A 21961-nucleotide genomic window follows, 5' to 3' on the forward strand; every position below is an offset into this window, starting at 1 on the left:
ACCTTCTTCCTGTCTGTCCCAAATCATCTTCACCAGATTGTCTTCTGCTTTTCTGCACAAGTGCCTGAACCACCACAGTCTGTTCTCTTTGATCTTTCTTGCAATTGGAGCTGTTTTGGTTTCTGCTCTTATGTCCTCATTTCTTTGTCTGTCCCATGGTGTGCATCCTACCACCCCTCTCAGAACCTTCATTTCCATCACCTCTAGCTTTCTCATTTGCTCTGCCTTTACTGCTCAGGTTTCTGTACCATACAGTAGTACTGGTCGCACCACTGTTTTGTACACCTTACTTTTCAGCTTCGTTGGCATTCTTCTGTCATACACTACACCTGACACTCTTTGTCGGTTAGCTGCAGTCCTTCTGATTCTGGCTTTGACCTCTTCATTCAAACTTCCCTTTTCCTCAACCACCCTCCCAGATACCTGAAGCTATTAAACTGTTCCACTGTCTTTCCTTCTTTCTCAATTCTCAGCTTCTTCTAATTTCCCTAATTTGCTGCCATTACTACTGTCTTATCTGTACTTAGTTTCATCCCATGTGTCATCAGATTTGCATTCCATTCCCCTATCCTTTGCTGACGTCCTTGCTCAGAGTCGGTCTTTAATGCCACATCATCTATGTACAGCAACTTTGTTGATCTGTCACCTCTGACATGTTTGCTAATGTAGTCCATCAAACGTATGAACATCACTGGGCTCTAAGCTGAACCCTGGTGCACATCCACTCCCACTGAGAACCCCTCTGTGAGACCAAACACTATTCACACTTGAGTCATTGGGTCCTTGTACATATCCTGCACTAATTCTACCAATGTTTTTCGGATGTTGAACCTCCGCAGTACTGCCCAAGTCACCTTTCTCGGGACCTTGTCATATGCTTTCTCCAAGTCTAGGAATGCTCAGTTGGATTCCTTCCTCATCTCTAGCTTCTTCTCAATTATCTGTCTCACTGCCAACATCAGGTCATTTGTGCTGCATCCTAATCTGAATACAAACTTCTCATCTCCCATCTTACTTTCTACTACTCTGTATATGCAATTATTAGTCGCCCTTTCCGGAACTTTCATGCAATGTGACAGGAGTTTGATACCTCTGTACTGTTCACAATTGTGGATGTCCCCCTTTGTTCTTGCAAACTGGCATGAGTATGCTTGTTCTCCAGTCATCTGGGATGTGCCTTTCTCTCCATACTGCTATTAGTGCCCTCAGGAGCCATTTCTCCCCATCTCACCCAGCATCTTTATCAAATCTGCTGTGACCTCATCTGAGCCTGCTGCTTTCCCTGACTTCATTTTCCTTAGTGCTGTTCTTACTTCTTTTAGGGTGGGCTAATCTTCTTCTCTCGTTGTAGGCTGTGCCTGGGGCAGTACAGCTTCTGTGGGGTTTTCTTCATTCAGAAGCTGTTGGAAGTACTCCTTCCATCTGCCTTTGATGCCCTTTGGACCGGTGAACAGGCTGTTGTTGGCATCCCTTACAAAGGGTGTCTGACTATCTTCTTTATCTTTCTGTCTTTGTCTTGCAACCTGATATAGTTTCTTTGTGCCGCTTACTGAGTCACTTCCCAAAAGCTGATAGAGTGCCTTCAATGCTTTGTTCTTTGCTGTTGCAACTCCTTTCTTGGCTTCTTTTTTAGCCAACTAGTATTCCGTCCTACTCCAGTCCAACTTTTCTATCTTCCACTTTTTATCGCACTCCTTCTTTCTTTTGATGACTTGCTGACTTCTGCATTCCACCACCAGCTATCCTAACATGCCTTATTTCCATACCTGGCTCAACCATGTATCTGTGCTGTTTTGAGGCACTACCATTTTTCTTCAACCCTACCTATTACCTTCTCTTCCTGAGGTGCTAGAGCACCGAGTAATTCCTTGAACTGTTGTACTTCCTCTTCAGTCAACTTCCAGGTCTTCAGCCCGGTTTCTCTTGACCTTAGAACCTTCTCTAACCATTTCTTTCAGCTGATTTTGGCATCCAGTGGTTTATTCTGCGGGCCGACTGTTTAATTGGTGTGACTTTGCAATCAGTGATTTTAAACCAGTGCCCTTTCTTTACTAGGAGGAAGTCTACCTGAGTTGCAAGTTGGCCACTCTTGTATGTGATCTTGTGACTGTCTCTTTATCTGAACCATGTGTTGGCTACTATCAAGCCATTTCTAGAATGGTCTCTCCTTCTTTATTCCTGTTGCCCCACCCATGTGGACTCAGGCAGTCCTCATATCCTGTTTTGTCTGTCCTGATATGTGCTTTCAAGTCATCCATTATCAACACCAATTCATGTGCTGCAACCGCTGTATGAATCCAGTCTTTTCTTCACTATCACAACCCTACATAGGCTGAGATTATAAATACTGCCCTATCATTATACTGGAGTCTAAGTACCATCAGTCTATCACTAATTCTAATGACATCCCTCACTGAGGATATCTCTCTCACCACAATTACCACACCCTTTTTAGCCTGTCTTCCTCCTGAGTAGTTGAATCTGGATATCAAGCCAAGTGGCTTTGCTGCACTACCCTTCCATCTTGTCTCTTGCATACAAAGAATGTCCAGCCTCATCTGTACCATTATGTCATCCACTTTCAAGAACCACCCTGTCAGTGAACCTACATTGAGTGTAGCGAGTCTCAGTTCATGTTTGGCAGGTTGACTGGTTTCATGTCCAGCTTTCTCACAACAGAGCTAAACCAGGTAACCCCAGATGGGCAACTGGACACTGGCCAGCCAGTAGCTTATTGACCCAGGGTGGCTGGGCTTTATGGTGGGCACACACTGGCCAATAAGAGCATATACACCCTTCCCACCATTAGCATGGGTTCCTGGCTTAGGTCAGAGTAGGCTTGGGTCCTCAACCCACTTATCAGTGGCAAATATCTCTGCTCATTTGGTGACAATAGTCAGCATGACCGAATCACCCAAGAGGTGACTGCATACATCCACCTTGGATGTAGGCAGTCATCTCTTATTTTTTTATGCAGTCAGTTTCACTTTTATGGGGACCTTTGTGTGTGTTCACAGCTCATTAACTACATATGCCAACCATATGCTTTGTTTCTTCATATCCAGAAATGAGTTACAGAATAAGTCACTAATTCCAGTGTATAGTATCAGTAATGCATAAGTTTTCTGTGAATGGATAGCACAGCAATATAAGTTGGGGTATCTGAGATTTGGCTTTAAGAAGTGAGGACACGATAGTACACTGCCTATTAAAATGGCCAATACATATAATAGTTTTTGGTTATTTAATCACCCAAAATATTCACATTGCTTACTTGCAAGATATGCATGGTTTGTCTCAGTATGAACATTATTTCAGCTTCCCTTAGGAACAGAATTATCAGCTACAAGGTTAATTGATGAAGCATTTTTGAAACCCTTTCAAATTCTTCAGTTATTAGATCAACAGATCAATCAGCTGATCTTACGTCGGAAGTGCTGCCTAGAACTTCCCTTCCTTCTTTATTAACAGGTGACCAGATCTGGAGGTAATTATCTCACTTCGTAGAATTGAATCAGAGATCTGGAGGTAATTATTTCACTTCGTAGAATTGAATCAGTTAGAGGCCCGACTCCAAGGGAGTATTAGTAGCTACTGCTTTTCTCAAAGTAACCAAATCTTTTGTTGAGTCCAGTAGTGGATGTAGAGTAAAATAATAATAATAATTTGATGTGTATTTTTCACTATCCAAAGTAGCAGGTGTCACATTCATGGCATGTATGCTTTACTTTTTAAAAGTAGCATGTTTTTAGGAATCCTAAAATAAAATATACACAATAATAAAAATATATTTTCTATTAACCTTGTAACACAGTATTCATGTAAGGGATCTTTTAAGTTTGGATACCTTATCTTATTAATAACATTCTACTACATTTTTTATTCTTTATTTATGTGGTCATGTGTGTATTTTTTCTTTTATTAATGGGGGTATACTGAACAGCAAATGGCAGTTTCAGGCACAACCAGGAAACAAGGCAATACCTTAAATAATTTTGTGTGTGAATATATGTGCATTAATTATTATAATTATTTGACTTTTATACAAAATGCATGTGTCAAAGCTCAGAGACCCCCAACTTTTCCATCGCTAGGCACAAAGCACAAAGAAATAGGATTTAGTACATGAGTGAGTGAGTGGTTTCCCAGCCAGCTAGCCTAAAATTAAAAATTATTTCAGTAATTAACAAGTAACATAAGAAAGGTAAGAGATGCATTTTTTGGAGGGTGGGGGTTTAGTGATACAGTTGAACATTAAGAATAGGAATGCATTTTATCAAGTTATTAGGTTATACCATAGCAACAGACTCTTGGCCCAGTTAAGAATTTTATAAGGCAGGTTCAAACACTGCTGGAATGTTTTGACTTCACAGGATAAAGTATTTCACAGGGTTGCTCCAAGGGCTGAGATGGGAGTCACCAGCAGCAGGTGATTCTTGTGCAGAACTAGTGAGCTGTTTGTTTAGCTTCGTACCTGCATCTCTTCAGTTGGTGTGGGATGTCACTACAGTATTGACTGAAGTGCTGTATAGCAGATCCCATTTCTCATTTTGATGAGGCCATATACAAAATCATCAGCAAACTTTGTAAAAGCTGTCCCAAGAGTCACCTAGAAGTTGCCAGCTGAAGCAGTACTGCATCAGTCAGCATGAATGGTAAACTGCTATCCATTAGCAAGGACACTGTTGGCCTGTAAATAGAGTGAATATTAAAAGAGCAGCAATTGCCCGCACAGTCAGTCAGTCCTGTATTGACTGCATAGATGCATAATAATACTTTCTGAGATTTTGGCAAGAGACAAAATATCTGATCAAGTGGAAGACACATCATAGAGGGCATCTTGTTCTAACACAGAAACAGAAAAGTGAAATATATCCAATAGAAATTTTATTCACAAATTTTCCTAAATATGTATGCATTTTGTTGTATAACTTTCCAAAAACGGAGGACTAGAGAAAATAAGTTTTGAATAAAAATATCTAGACATGCATATTATTTCAAAAAGTTCTTGAAGACTAAGACTGGTTGTGGCTGTTTCCTCCCCCTCTAATAGTATAACCTGGATCTGGTTGTGGCTGTTTCCTCCTCCTCTAATAGTATAGCATGGATCTGGACGTGGCTCTTTCCTCCACTTCCTCTAATAGTATAGCCTGGATCTGGTCATGGCTGTTTCCTCCCCCTCTAATAGTATAGCCTGGATCTGGACGTGGCTCTTTCCTCCACTTCCTCTAATAGTATAGCCTGGATCTGGTCGTGGCTGTTTCCTCCTCCTCTAATAGTATAGCCTGGATCTGGTCGTGGCTGTTTCCTTCCCCTCTAATAGTATAGCCTGGATCTGGTCATGGATCTTTCCTCAACTTGCTCTAATAGTATAGCCTGGATCTGGTCATGGCTGTTTCCTCCCCCTCTAATAGTATAGCCTGGATCTGGTCGTCGCTCTTTCCTCCACTTCCTCTAATAGTATATCCTGGATCTGGTCATGGCTCTTTCCTCCACTTGCTCTAATAGTATAGCCTGGATCTGGTCATGGCTGTTTCCTCCCCCTCTAATAGTATAGCCTGGATCTGGACGTGGCTCTTTCCTCCACTTCCTCTAATAGTATAGCCTGGATCTGGTCGTGACTGTTTCCTCCCCCTCTAATAGTAGAGCCTGGATCTGGTCATGGCTCTTTCCTCCACTTCCTATAATAGTATAGCCTAGATCTGGTCATGGCTCTTTCCTCCACTTGCTCTAATAGTATAGCCTGGATCTGGTCGTGGCTGTTCCCCCCCCTCTAATAGTATAGCCTGGATCTGGTCATGGCTCTTTCCTCCACTTCCTCTAACAGTATAGCCTGGATCTGGTCGTGGCTGTTTCCTTCCCCTCTAATAGTATAGCCTGGATCTGGTCATGGCTCTTTCCTCCACTTGCTCTAATAGTATAGCCTGGATCTGGTCATGGCTCTTTCCTCCACTTGCTCTAATAGTATAGCCTGGATCTGGTCATGGCTCTTTCCTCCACTTCCTCTAATAGTATAGCCTGGATCTGGTTGTGGCTGTTTCCTCCCCCTCTAATAGTATAGCCTGGATCTGGTCATGGCTCTTTCCTCCCCATCTAATAGTATAGCCTGGATCTGGTCGTGGCTGTTTCCTCCCCCTCTAATAGTATAGCCTGGATCTGGTCGTCACTCTTTCCTCCACTTCCTCTAATAGTATAGCCTGGATCTGGTTGTGGCTGTTTCCTTCCCCTCTAATAGTATAGCCTGGATCTGGTCATGGCTCTTTCCTCCACTTGCTCTAATAGTATAGCCTGGATCTGGTCATGGCTGTTTCCTCCCCCTCTAATAGTATAGCCTGGATCAGGTCGTGGCTGTTTCCTCCCCCTCTAATAGTATAGCCTGGATCTGGTCATGGCTCTTTCCTCCACTTCCTCTAATAGTATAGCCTGGATCTGGTCGTGGCTGTTTCCTTCCCCTCTAATAGTATAGCCTGGATCTGGTCATGGATCTTTCCTCCACTTGCTCTAATAGTATAGCCTGGATCTGGTCATGGCTGTTTCCTCCCCCTCTAATAGTATAGCCTGGATCTGGTCGTCGCTCTTTCCTCCACTTCCTCTAATAGTATAGCCTGGATCTGGTCGTGGCTGTTTCCTCCCCCTCTAATAGTATAGCCTGGATCTGGTCGTCGCTGTTTCCTCCACTTCCTCTAATAGTATAGCCTGGATCTGGACGTGGCTCTTTCCTCCCCCTCTAATAGCCTGGATCTGGTTTTGGCTCTTTCCTCCACTTCCTCTAACAGTATAGCCTGGATCTGGTCATGGCTGTTTCCTTCCCATCTAATAGTATAGCCTGGATCTGGTCATGGCTCTTTCCTCCACTTCCTCTAATAGTATAGCCTGGATCTGGTCGTGGCTGTTTCCTCCCCCTCTAATAGTATATCCTGGATCTGTTCATGGCTCTTTCCTCCACTTGCTCTAATAGTATAGCCTGGATCTGGTCATGGCTGTTTCCTCCCCCTCTAATAGTATAGCCTGGATCTGGTCATGGCTCTTTCCTCCCCCTCTAATAGTATAGCCTGGATCTGGTCGTGGCTGTTTCCTCCCCCTCTAATAGTATAGCCTGGATCTGGTCATGGCTCTTTCCTCCCCCTCTAATAGTATAGCCTGGATCTGGTCGTGGCTGTTTCCTTCCCCTCTAATAGTATAGCCTAGATCTGGTCATGGCTCTTTCCTCCACTTCCTCTAATAGTATAGCCTGGATCTGGTCATGGCTGTTTCCTCCCCCTCTAATAGTATAGCCTGGATCTGGTCGTCGCTCTTTCCTCCACTTCCTCTAATAGTATAGCCTGGATCTGGACGTGGCTCTTCCCCCCCCCTCTAATAGCCTGGATCTGGTTGTGGCTCTTTCCTCTACTTCCTCTAACAGTATAGCCTGGATCTGGTCATGGCTGTTTCCTTCCCCTCTAATAGTATAGCCTGGATCTGGTCATGGCTCTTTCCTCCACTTCCTCTAATAGTATAGCCTAGATCTGGTCGTGGCTGTTTCCTTCCCCTCTAATAGTATAGCCTAGATCTGGTCATGGCTCTTTCCTCCACTTACTCCAATAGTATAGCCTGGATCTGGTCATGGCTGTTTCCTCCCCCTCTAATAGTATAGCCTGGATCTGGTCATGGCTCTTTCTTCCACTTCCTCTAATAGTATAGCCTGGATCTGGACGTGGCTGTTTCCTCCCCCTCTAATAGCCTGGATCTGGTTGTGGCTCTTTCCTCCACTTCCTCCAATAGTATAGCCTGGATCTGGTTGTGGCTGTTTCCTCCCCCTCTAATAGTATAGCCTGGATCTGGTCATGGCTCTTTCCTTCACTTCCTCTAATAGTATAGCCTGGATCTGGATGTGGCTGTTTCCTCCCCCTCTAATAGTATAGCCTGGATCTGGTCGTGGCTGTTCCCCCCCCTCTAATAGTATAGCCTGGATCTGGTCATGGCTCTTTCCTCCACTTCCTCTAATAGTATAGCCTGGATCTGGTCGTGGCTGTTTCCTTCCCCTCTAATAGTATAGCCTGGATCTGGTCATGGTTCTTTCCTCCCCCTCTAATTGTATAGCCTGAATCTGGTCGTGGCTCTTTCCTCCACTTCCTCTAATAGTACAGCCTGGATCTGGATGTGGCTGTTTTCTCCCCCTCTAATAGTATAGCCTGGATCTGGGCATGGCTCTTTCCTCAACTTCCTCTAATAGTGTGGTCTGGATCTGTCTATCAGCTGTGCATCTCCTGTCTGCTAGCATTATGCCACTGCTTTGTCAGCTTCCTTTGCCTTCCATTCACAACTGCTTGGTAGTAGCAGCAGGAAATGGGCTTCTAGCTGCACCTGTCACACCTACTATTAAAGTCACACCACACTACTACTTCTTCTAATGAAGGAAAGCTGTCTGCACATCTACAATGATAGCTGGGTCCACTTTCTATCAATAAAGGCAAGACCCACAACTACATTCCCCAGCTCATGTTAACCACAAGACTTCCTGACCATTTTCTGGACTATATGAGGTAAGGGAATTTCAGTCCTTTCTGGTTAATAAGGCTACTACATGAATAGTAGTGGAATGCTTGATGTCCGGTGGGTGTTGTAATTGTGTACAGGACATAATCCCTACATGTAAGGAATGGTTTTCATATCAGCAACAGCACCCTGTTCTTTAAAATAGAACATTTCTTTATCATCCATACTATCAGCAGCCAGAAACTGTGCAATTTTGGTAAGCATATTGTAAGTTCAGTAAGGAAACCATGTTGTTATGGGTTAGCAGCATGACAGAGTAGCTTGCATTATGTGTCATTGAACAAAAATTCAAATATATATATAGAGGTCTACAATACTCTGCCTATTATTTTCTTTCAAATTCTGTTGTAGCAAAGTTGTGCTTGTGGTTTAAGGTAAGTTGATTTGATTCTTTCAGAAGCATTAGCAACAAATAACAGCATTTTTTTTTGTTTATTTTAGTTATTTATTTATTTATTTATTTTTTATGATACTCAGCCAGGTCAATCTATTACTTATTGTTAAAGAGACAGTGTGAGCATGTCTGTTAAAGTGCAGATTGTGAATTCTAAACCTACTTAATGCTGCCTTGCCCTGAGCCGGTTAGTTGGTGCCAAGTCTTCAACAGTTACAAAGGTGCTATGTTAACCGCTGAAACCTGATATGGAAATATTGCATTTATAGAGGTGAAAGACTATTTTTAAGTCTTATCAACATTTTTTTAAAAAGACTGATAAGATGCAAACAGAATTCAGTTTTGTTAAATAAAGCACCTGCTAGATATATATGGGAGTTTTGCAGGTATATGCATTAATGTTATGCATTATGTTTGGCCAAGTTTCATGAACATTAACAGCAGTTTCATTTTTCTTTCATCCGATAACATTTAAAGTCAAGATTAAATTTGTAATATGTAGCATGGCACAATCCTTTAAGTCATGGTTCTTTTCTTCAGTCCAAAAACCTTCAAGTAATTATTAAACAGCCACTCTTAAAAATATGTACAGAGGCAGCAGCAGACACTTAAATACATTAAATAAATAAATAAACTTGTTATTAGACAAACAGTAAAATATCAGGAACAATTAAACAACTAAGGCAGATCCACCCACATTCAGATGGAAATATATGCCATTTTGGAAATAGTTTGCTTTTGAAGGTTTTGAGGCAAGATATCACTGTATCTTTTTACTTTACATTTGCAGCCCACAAGGAAATACTGTATCAGCCTATAAAATTAGTTTGCAAGGCGCATGTCAACAACCTTACTGCTGTTACTTTGTGAAGAAATGCCATACATTTAATACAGTAATTACCCAAAGCATAACTACTGAATTGACAAAGTTAAGAATTTGCTTTTGCGTTTCACTGTTTAGACTCTCAGTCCTGGTACTTCTGTGATAAAAGCAGCAATCATGTAGCTCTTTCCATCATAGTTTGTAATGGATGTAAGACATGCTTTGAAATAAGACTCTGATCAACTTTTTTTCAGTTTGAAAATTGACTGCCCCCATATAAACACCGGGCTACTGTCATTTTATGCTTTGTCACTGTTATATTTCAGTAATTATTTATTTCTTAATCATGCAGCTTTAACCACTATTCCTGCAATTCACATTCAGTGCAAGTCAGAGTTCAGCACTGTCAAATGCACATTAGTGTTTGCCCTCCAGCCATTTTCTCAAACACTTTTGTTGGATTCACTGCAATATCAGGTTTGGTTCAATCCAAGTCTTAAAACTGTAAAACATGGTGGCTGGTTCACCTAGTTTCAAGTAATTTTGAAGTTACTGCTGCGCAAACTCTTGCAACAGCAGATTCAAATAAGCCATCAGGATATACTTCATGAACTCTCTTACATGTTTTAAAGAGTTTCTAATCGTGATATTATATTTGCCTGACTCTTGAATCCCCTAGAGTTTAAAACAGTGAATCAATTATTCCAACCCTCCAGAAGACATCATAACACCAACAACAATGATGGGCTACTTTTCCTTGATACATGCTTTCCTGACTTTAGTGCCCAGTTTGTTTATGACTTAAAATCAACTGATGTCTTCTTGAATAATGCATGCCATTTGATAGCCATTCCCAGTATGAAGCATGCATTTCACTCCTTGACATGTACTTAGAAACTGGTTCCATTATCAGACATGTTTCTTCCCTCAAGTATGCCAGAGCATTCCATAAGCAATACCTACTCTATGGCAGCCATATTGAGCATACCTCTTTTACAAACTCAGTATGATGTTAGTGAAATTGTACAGCTTCCTTTTAATTTGAGTTGCAGGATTTCTGAACAAGCTGTTCTGCCCATGTGTTTGTGTAGTGGTGCTGTTCTATATAGTCTGTGCCACAAACCCTTCTTCATCACCTGCAGGCAGCCTGCTTTCTGCAAGATTGCTTAAATTGCTACTAAACTTCTCAACTGCTACCCTAAGCAGCTACTCTTGATGGGAAAACAATTGTGTTTTATTGCTGTTTATTGTATTATACTGATGTATTCTATCATTGTTGACTTTTCTTATCATGTTTACTTTGCATTCCCCTACAATGTAACCTGTATTCTGAAATCTTTATGGCAATATATACTATGTATTTGTATTTTTCTGGAGCTTTTTTCCCCAGGACTCCATTGAAAATTGGCTCCTTGCAGCTCAATGGACTTTCCTGGCAAACAAACGGTAAATAAATTAATAAATAAATAAATCGTCTACTCCCCATTTTTTACTTTCGCAGACTTCACATACCTTAATGTCTTTCCAACATCCTGTAGTCCAGGCCTACAACAACAATGCTGTGGTCTTACTGTTCACATTTGTCTGAGAGCTGAGAAAGGCCCCAAACTAATTTTGTCTCCTTTATCTGGAATGCCCCGTTCCTGGTGAACTTGGTCCTTGTCCAGATTAAGCGCAGCCATCGTACTAAAGTATTGTTTCCTTTCCTTCCCCTTTATTCTCTAACGATGTCTGCATTCTCAGCATTAGTAATTACTTATTCTGTCAGTTTATTTCTAATATCTCTGAACTGTTTTGATCCTGTTGAAGAATTTTACTGAGTACCTGTTCCAGTTAGTAACTAATAATGGGTCACAGTGACTCATTGGTCACACCTGATTACGATATTAAATAAACAGGCACTGTATTTGACAGCTGAAACATTTAGTTTATCACTTTGCGTTTGTAATATGCACTTAACTGCATGCTGTTAGAGCAAGTAGCAAAATTCCTTCTGAAGGGAAAAAAGATTAATTGCTTGCAGGAATTAGTCCCTTTAGGAGAAATAGCAAAGCATAAATAACTCCTGGCAAAAGCAGACAGGACACAGTGCTTAGGGCACAGGCCACCATTCATATTCTTGAGTTATAGAGCTCTTGTAATTAGCATTTTACCAAAGTCTGGACAACAACTGGCTGTGGCATTCATAAATAAATCATCACAGGCTGCAGGGGTTTTGTTAAAAAAAAATAAATAAAAAATGCAGGTCTTTTGTAGGAAGCCAAAAGTAAGATTCCTCAGGCTTGAAAAGTTGAATTAGAACAGTTTTGTAATCTTTGTAAACCGATAAGCCATACAATAGAAGCTTTTTAGTCAAAAGGCAATAATAATTATAGTGTAACACCTTGCTATACTGATGCTGAAGACCTACTTCCTACACAGAAAAGTGAAAAAATACTTCATGATCTGTCAGAAAGACAGTGTGTTTATTCCTAAAAAAAAACATTTGCTATACAACTGAATTCTAAAATGTAAGCCTTCAGGTGCTGTACAATTATAAGAAAGCATAAATCTTACTTTTAAAACTTGAGCATGTCAGGACAGACATCTTTAAAGCACAATGTGGCCAGTATTTAACCTTACAAAGGACAAAAGTTCTTCATGGTGTATACTTATAAAGAATAATTGAGCAAAATTGTATATCAATTTAAAAGAAAGAAATAGACTTTTTCAAAATCAATTTTTAGCCCTGCGGTGCTTGGATGACTACCCATAATACAGAAACACTTGCTCCATTCAGGTTAGAGAGTCCTGATTGCCCTCCCGGGGGGGGGGGGGGTAAGAGCACAGACCTTTGCACTAAATCTGTTTTGTGGAGAAAAACATGCTAGCTCCTAAAACTTGTTCTTCTTTGGCAATTCACTAGACTTTACAAGATTTTGTATATGCAATGTAACCCTTTCTTCCATCAGCTGACAGATACGCTAAAGCTTTCATGCTTGAGGCCACAGATGTAGGGCAAGTGCTACTGCTTGCCCTCACCCCTAGTTAGAGTGTCAGCACTCCTTGGAAGGTTGCACCTGCTTTATTCCTACTTCTCAACACTAGCATACAGTTATCCACTACATGGAGCTCAAGCACTAGGAATTAAAGCCTAGTACTCCCCTGAGATGACTTAGTCAGCAACTGTCCACTACTACTATCCTTCCATTGAGTTCTGGCTGAACCCAGGTCAGCTGAAGCTCATACCACAGAGCAGGCCAGTGATAACTGATCATTGTTAGCTATCTCTTGCAGCAAAATGCTGTACTTCATGTGAGATAATGAAGTACACTGATAGCTGAATATCTGACCAGTTTTAAACACTTGTCAGGAGCAGATCACGGGCTTAAGTACTATACTTATGACCTGCATTTAACTGTACTGTTAAATGAATCATCTTATTCTTCTCCTTTCGGCTTTTCCCATTAGGGGTGACCACAGCAGAACAACAGTCTGCAGACGATTGGCAGTGGAGTTTTACAGTGTCAAGTTGCCGGCTTGGCACCCAGCCTTCCACAGAAGGCACACACATGCACACACTCACACCTAGGGCCAATTTAGAGTGCCCAATCCACCTGCAGCATGTCTCTGAAATGTGGGAGGAAACTGGAACACCAGGAGGTAACCCACGAGACCACTTTCTCTCAATTACTTATCTAATACCTCTGCTTATTTGTTCCCCTTACATTCTTTAAAGTCCTGTCACTTTTATCACGTGTTACTTTCCTACATTTCCTATAACTTCCTACTTTACTATAATTTTGGTAAGCAACAAGAGTATTTTATCTCTTACCTGACTATGCTCACATTGTTCCTCCTACTGCACAAAAGTCTGGGGTGGCAAGAAGGATACTACACTATCCTGTCTTATCTGTACCTTTTTACTGCACCAAACTCCTTTATAACATAAATAATATTACCCTCCTCATAAATCTCTGTCCTTGGTGGCACAAATACAGTATATCTAATAACAATTCTATTTCATTCCAAACTCTGATGCAGTAATTCAGAATCCTTGATGACAACACAAACCTTTGCTTTCTTTTTTTTTCTTTCCACTATTATTTCTTCTCTCTCATTGTCCTTAGTGGCAGCAAGGACTATATATTTTCTTTCTAACTCTATCTTTTTTTTGTCTTACTGTAAACATAACCAATCCCCCATTATGTCAGCCAAAAATACTTGCACCTTAATCTCACTGTTCATCTCAGTTTTACTGCTTTATATTACATTACAGTCACTATCCCTATACAGCCATTTATTACCACACAATATATATGCAAACAGCAGTCTGTAATACATTCAGTTCTCTCGCCCCAGTTCTTTATAAACTACCTCAAACGTTTCACGTTCATTATCTCTAAACGGTTTATTACATAAATGCAAATTCTACTTGTAATCTTAAATCACACAAACATGTAAAAAAATTAGCTTACTAAAATATGCCTAACAATCTTACTAATGATTTTAGCAGGGAACATAATCATATTCCAGGTCCCATACCTATATCCAGTGTTATATTCAAAGTATGTCACAAAATCTGATTCCTGTAACAACAAACCATCTTCAAACAAAATGTACCACAAAACCATAAAAATTACTTAAATTGTAATTTAACAACTTGCTTCCTGTAATGTTTAGTTTATAATTACTGTATTATACCCACAAGACTTGGGAAAAGCTGATTTTGGTTAAGTATCAAAATTGAAAAAAGCCACAGCAGTAAGAAGTTGCTCTTTGATTATAAAGCTGTCACAAAGGGGCATGTCATTAATTAAATATATCAACATAAAAAATAAATCCACCCAAAGAGCAAACAGAAAACCATCATAGATTGTTTTTCAATATATTCCTGCTTTTCACTCCTTACAGAAACATTTATAATAAATTAACAAATATTGCATGAGATGAGAATTTTCTTTGTGGAAGCAAATCCTTTACTGCAAATGATTTTATTCAGCTATTGTCATGTAGAACTGTATTACTGGGAAGGGAGCTTCCACTGAGGTTTTCTTCTTGCAGGGGCTTCATCACAGAGGAAGATATTTTGGGCAGGGCTGCATGATAATGCATCATTTTGAGGAGGGGAAGGCTAATGCTAATTAGCCATTTGCCCTCCAGAAATGTCAGCAGCTCCCAATTTGTTAGGCCGAGTGATTCATAAAATTTTACCCTAGAAGGAATTTCAGTTCGGTTTAGAATCATCCCAAATTCTTTACAAGGTCTTTGCTGCTTAAGCTCAAATCTAATAACATTTCATCAATCATTAAATGGCTTTCTTTTTAGAAGGAATACTTTAAAATGCCAATGTTTATCACAATATACTTTTATTTGCTTATAAACCTTAATTACAAGTATTCTTTGAATATGTAGCATCTATCTGATCTTGCCCAAGTGCTACACTTCACTAAAAATATGTACATTCAGTGTCATTCTGTTTTATTTTCATTACATCAGTAAGCTCAATATCTACATACATCTCTCTAAATATCAGTATTCTATGATATCTTGGCCCTCCAGACACAGATTTCTGATTTCCTATTGTGTTGTAATCTGTTGATGCTACCACACATTCTTGATAAAATGCTATAACTTCTCCCATGCTATGAGTAGTTGTTCAGCCACTGCCTAAGTGATCTCAGCTGTATAAACCCACACTGCAGACTCCAGGACAGATATGCCATGTTCTTTATGATTTCCTTGTAACAGATTATGAGAAGCTGACGGAAGCTGTTCTTAAAGCTGAAGATCGTCTGGCTGGAGCTCTGTACTCTGGTACCTTTAATCACAGGTGTAAAGGATGAAGCCTGTATTTTACCCAGTGCCAGTATCTTTGGTGCTGGGTAACTGACCACCACCACCAGTATGTTTTTCAGCCAGCACCAGCAAGTGAGTTTTCAATGGCTGTGTCCGCAGCATCAGTACTGACATCTCTATTTGTGACTCCTTTTCCTTTTTACCTGGCATTATTTCTGTTGATGTTGGTAATGTTTCAAATCTTCATATTTTCGATGTTGGCCTTTCCGGTGACCAGTGTCTTGATGTCAGTTTTGAAGCCATCTTTGCCAACACTGGGATAGCTGATGCAGACACTGTCTAGGACAGTCCATATCTTCCTCAGTGCAAGCTATTCAAGCATTGCTGTCTTCTAGGCTGCTAGCTATGTATATAGGAGTATTTCATTAGGAAGCTTTTTCTGTGATAGGACTAGGATTTCCTGGGATTTCTTCAGTCTTTTTCCTCCAGATGTTCTATTAAATGGGCCTCTTATTTCTCAGACTCTAAGCCCCCTGTCAAGAGTACTCAGATGGCTCTTTCCAAAATGAAACACACAATTTTTCCTAAACTCCCCTGTAATAGATCTGGATACTGTAATGGGCAACAGTTTACCTCCTTCCTACCCAATGAACCAACATTTGAATACTTTCAGTTAATGAAACAGTAGTCATATACCCTCTACAAACAAGACTGAAGAAGGTCTGTACCCTATGCTCATCCCAGCTGGTACCTCCCTCAGCAAATACCTTAAAAGATGCCACCAAGGTTGTATGGGGCAACCTGAATTCTGTGGCCTGGTGCTTAAGAAAATCAGACAATATCTTTGAACCCCACAAGAAAGTGTTTATTTTGGGCAGTGACCCTCAAACTCAATGCTATGTTTTATGCAGCAGTTCTAAAAATATGGTCTGCATACTGTATAGTGCCAAAGAGGGTGATGGTTAGTCTGTGGGATCCACCATTGCCTTATGCTTACTGTCCTGGTTACACCTAAGCAATTTTGCTGATGACAAACAGGTGAACTTTCTTAAATCTGCCTTTTTATGTTCTCTTCTATTTGGTAAATATGTTTAGCAGCAGCTAGGAAACATGGGGAACACAACAATGTCCTTATTTCTATAGGTGTCAAAGGCCCTTCTCCACAGTGGTCTCTCATTAAAACACACATACCAATGTTCAGTGTGACTCTGACTGGGTACACTGCAACAGCAGCAGGAGGCTGCTGTGAAGAAACAGTCTCCAAAGTCCAACTTGCAGCAGAGTCCTGAATCCAAAGGCTAGGTCCTTGGCATTCTCTAGAAAGCTGATTCTGACCTAAATGCAGACAGCACCAGTTCTCTTACCTTGGAAACAGTCAAGTGAACATTTCCCCCTCTTGTCAGTTTGGAAAAACATTGCCAGGGACAAGTGGGTCAGAGTAATCATGCGTAGAGGGTGCTGAACCTCATTTGTTGCCTCTCCCTAGCCTTTGGTTACCCTTGAAAGATGTCCTGCACAGTTGGAAACAAACAGTAAGGATGATGGCAGAAAAGTGCACTCCAAGGGGTCCCACCTGATTACAAAAGCTTTGCATTTATTTCAGATACTTATTTGTGCCAAAGAAGACAAAGGCCCTCAGATCCACTATTAATCATAGTGTGGTCTGTATTCATTTGTCTAAAATGAAATCTTCTGGTTGGTCAATGGTCATGGTACAGATTTCTTTCATTGTTACAGGAAGAATGGATGTGATGTTCATCGTGTTTCACTGTTGCAGTCATTACACTTGGGTTATCCTGCTGGCAGGCTACCCTCAGTCAGCCTGAATTCCAAAGTCCTGGTCTGGCGTCGGTTGCTGTCGCCTCTTCCCTGACGTCAGTGCGCCAGGGGTATAAAAGATGCAGCCGACGCCATTTTCTTCAGTCTTCCTTGCCGCACGGTGCCTGAAGCAAAAGTAGTTCGCAAGTGCCGGTCGGCCGACTCCTGAGATTTTCGAAATTGAATTTCAGATCCAAAGTCTTCTATAAAGCTAAGTACCCCATTGGGGAAACTTTTTTCTTGCTCCAGACCGATGTCAGAAAAAGTTAATAATTGTATTTCTTGTAGGAAGCAAATACCTCATAAGGATTTTCATTCTTACTGTATTCCTTGCCTAGGCCCTGACCACAATGTTGCTAGTTATCGGTTTTGTGCTAGATTTAACCAACACACTGTTAAGCGTCAGTACGATTTTGCTTTTCATTACTTTGGCCGAAGGTTTAACTACATAATGCCGTCGGAACAGCTGACAACCAGAGTTCATAAAAAGCGCAAGGAAAAAGAAAAGGATAGGCATCCGAGGTCCAAAACCGACGACGAAGCCTCTTCTAGGTCAGTCGCCAGTTCGCCGGTTCTCAGTGAGGCACTTTCTTAGCCCCTGACACCCGCTACCTCAGAGCCACAGGCCGCCTCTGGCTCCCACATGGAGACAACTAGGTCTCTGGATACTCAAGGTATTGGGCCTTCGGAAACTAATCCCAGATGAGTCCGGAGCCGCTGAGCAGGAATCGGCTTCTGAGGGTGTTTTCAGACCTACACAGCTTTATATCAAGCCAACTTCAGCATCCAAGACAAAGTCTAAAACAGTTTTAAAGACAAGGAAACAAGTACAGCATTCTCCAGGACAGACTTCCATGCCTAAGAAACCGATGCTCAAAATGGCCAAAGACCTAATTACTTTGATCAGGGGTTCCAATCCCCATCCTGATAAGAGGCCTAGGCAAGACACTGAATATGATTCATCTGATCAAGGTTTCCATTTCCTCTGACTCCTCTTCAGAACAGGGATACGTTATTCCTCCCTGTGAGGATTCTGATGCTGAAGAATCTATTCCTTCAGTTTCTCCTCCTGAGGATTACTCATTTGGGGAAACCCTGCATACCATGAGGGAGCATTCCCACTGGGAGAGCCAAGATTACTCAGATTCTAAGAAAAGGCTCAGAGACTTTCTTTTACTACTTCAGCACAGACCTCTTACTATTCCACCTGTTCTAGACATTGTAGATGATGTATTTTTAGAGTCCGGCCTTTCTCCCGATTCTTTACCTCCTGTACCTGTTAAGCCAGACAGATACTACAGGGTTCCAGATTCTCATAAATTTCTATATAAAAACCCTGCTGCTGACCCAGAAACTATTTCTCAGGGTCCCAAAGGGGTCAAGGCTGCTACTGCAAAAAACCCTGTCTCCTCAGATCAGGGTTGCCAGACGTCCCTATTTGGGCGGGACTGTCCCGAGATCAACAGCCTGATCCCGAGTCCCGCCCTGCCGATTTAAATCCCGGCCAGCCTCCGCTTTGTTTTTTTTTTTTTTTTTGATTGGTCTATATACCTGGCATACAGGCCAATCAAAAATCGCTAAACACGGAGCTTCTTGTGTTCCGCATAAAACAGAAGTAGCTCCGTGTTTAGCGATTTTTGATTGGCCCGTATGCTGGTATACGGGCTAATCAAAAATCGCTAAACACGGAGCTACTTCTGTTGAATGGAGAACTGCAATGTTCCGCATTAAACAGGAGAAGCTCCATGTTTACTGCAGATCTGTTTAGTGCAGATCTTTAATGTGGAACTGTGTTCTGCATTAAAGACCTTTTTTTTTTTTTTTTTTCTTGCTCTTCACTTTTTTTTTCGTCCCTACCTTGCCGATACGAAATCTGGCAACCCTGCCTCAGATAGAGATTCTAGGTCACTGGACAGATGGGGGGAAAAAGTTTACACTTCTGCTACCTTGGCTGTAAGGGCTTTAAATTGTCAGTTTCATATGCTTAAATATCAGCAATACTTAATGTCTCTGCTAAAACAGAAAATGTTGACAAATTCTGAATGTTCTGAGAACAAGGAAATGCAGGATTTATTGCATGCAGCTGAACAAGTGGGAAAACATACTTTGCAATGTGGTTATGATTCACTGGAGGCCTCTTGCAGGGCCGCTGTAACAGGTTCTGTCATTAGAAGGCATGCTTGGTTAAAGGAACAGACTCTGCCTGATCATGCTAAAACAAAATTATTGGATGCTCCATTACAGCATGATACTTTGTTTGGTGTTAAGGCAGAAGAGGTGTTGAAGAAAATGGAGGATAAAGCTAAATCTATGCAGACAGTAAAGGGCAGTGACCCTCAAACTCAATGCAGGTACAGCCACCCAGATTTAGCAGAAACTGGCCTTCTAAGAATTGGTCTTTTCCCATGTCAGACAGGCCACAAAGAGGCAGATACAGATGCCCTAGAAGCAGACAACAGCCCCAGGGCTCATACAGGCCCAAACAATGGGATGCTTCTACCTCCAAAAGCAGAGAAGACAAATCACAGCCATATAGGAAACAGACGCAATGTCTTCCATCTGCCAATGCCAAGCATTAATCTTTTGGCAGCACCCTTAGGGAGAAAGCTAGCACTTTTTTCACAAAATTGGCACATGATCACCCAGGACAAATGGGTCTTAAATATAGTATCTCAGGGCAAAAGGTTCCACTTTCACACCCTTCCAAAGGCAAAAGATATGCCAGACCTGCCACACAATCAATGGTCAAAGGCACAAAAACAAGTTTCATCTCTCATGGACATGAGGGCTATTCAGCCAGTGCCTCAACAAGAGCAGGGGCAAGGATTTTACTCAAGACTTTTCTTAGTACCAAGAAAGGACAAAGCATGGAGACCAATTCTGGACCTGTCTATTCTAAATTCTTTTCTGGACGTTCCAAAATTCAAAATGTTAACTCTGCAGCAGCTTCTGCCCATGCTGGGCAAGAAGGCTTGGCTTGTAACTTTGGACCTCAAAGAGGCATACCTGCATGTTCCAGTCAGACAATCTTGCAGAAGATACCTCAGATTCATAACTGGCTCAATGCACTACCAATTCTCTGCACTGTCCTTTGGCTTATCTACTGCGTCCAGGGTCTTCACAAAATGCCTGGCACCAGTAATTCCTTTTTGCAGACAAAGAGGAATTCAAATATATCCCTACTTGGATGACTGCCTTATTCAAGCAGAATCCAAAGACATTCTACTAAAGCATCTGGCATTTGTAAAAAGATTACTAATTTGCCTAGGGTACACAGTAAACGAAAATAAATCAAAACTAGTACCCTCTCAAGAGATAATATTCCTGGGTGCAAGCTTAAATACAACTGCCCAGATGGCTTATCTCATGCCAGACAAAGGCAACTGACTTCTTACTTCGAAAGCATGGCAACAAAGACCCAGTTATCTGCAAGAAAAATTATGCAGGCTCTGGGCTACATGGCCTCCGACATTCTGCTAATTCCATATGCAAGACTGCATATGAGGAAACTACAGTGGTATCTAAAAAGTGTTTGGACTCAACATTGCCACAGCCTGGAATCATTAATTTCACTCATTCCCTGCCTGCAACAGAAGTTTCGATGGTGGGCACAGGCCTGTCACCACAACAAGGGACAGCCATTCACTTTACCCACAGCCAGGCAAACACTAACAACAGATGCATCAGATTATGCCTGGGGGGCCCACATGGCAGGAAAATGTATTCAGGGCACATGGCCCCCAAGCCAAAGGCATCTTCACATCAATCAAAAAGAGATGCTAGCTGTACAAAATGCCCTGACAGCCTTCGAGGACCTACTTCATCCAGGACAGCTGCTGATAAAGATGGACAACACCACAGTCATTTGGTACATAAATAAGCAGGGGGCACACATTCCTACCCCCTCTGCAGACAAGCCATGATTTTGTGGAACACAGCATTGACCTACCAAGTATACCTGCAAGCACAATTCCTGCCAGGAAAAACAAATGCTCTGGCAGACGAACTAAGCAGAAACATCATGGACCCTCATGAGTGGAAACTAGATCCACAAATCTTCAGCATGATAACAACGAAATGGGGATGCCCAGACATAGATCTTTTTGCCTCCCCTCACAGCTGCCAACTTCAAAGATTCTGCACAAGGACTTATCACAAACAAGCATGGAAAGTGGATGCTTTGTCATTCAGCTGGAACAACCTTACAGTATATGCCTTCCATCCACTGCCTCTCCTCCCCAAGGTACTCCTAAAGGTCAGACAAGAGAAGCCACAAATGATACTGATTGCCCCGGATTGGCCATGCCAACACTGGTACCCAATCCTAAGGAGCTTGTCTCAAGGCCCAGCCTGGACATTGCCTCAAATTCCTCATTTACTGACCCAACAAAACAATCAGATCCTGCAAAGCCAATTCAGAACCCTAAATCTAGCTGCATGGCGGATAGTGTGACCATTCAGAATACACCTCTCTCTAAAGTGGTTATGGATGTTATTTTGGAGGCCAGGAGGCCCAGCACCAGGAAATCTTATGCAGAAAAATGGAAGAGATTCTGTGCTTGGAACCAGGCACAAGGAATTGACACGCTTGTTCCAAGTATTCCTCAGATTTT

The sequence above is a fragment of the Protopterus annectens genome, chromosome 1.part0 (genome assembly GCF_019279795.1).
Source record: "Protopterus annectens isolate FY-2018-M chromosome 1.part0, PAN1.0, whole genome shotgun sequence".
Lineage (NCBI taxonomy): Eukaryota > Metazoa > Chordata > Ceratodontiformes > Protopteridae > Protopterus > Protopterus annectens.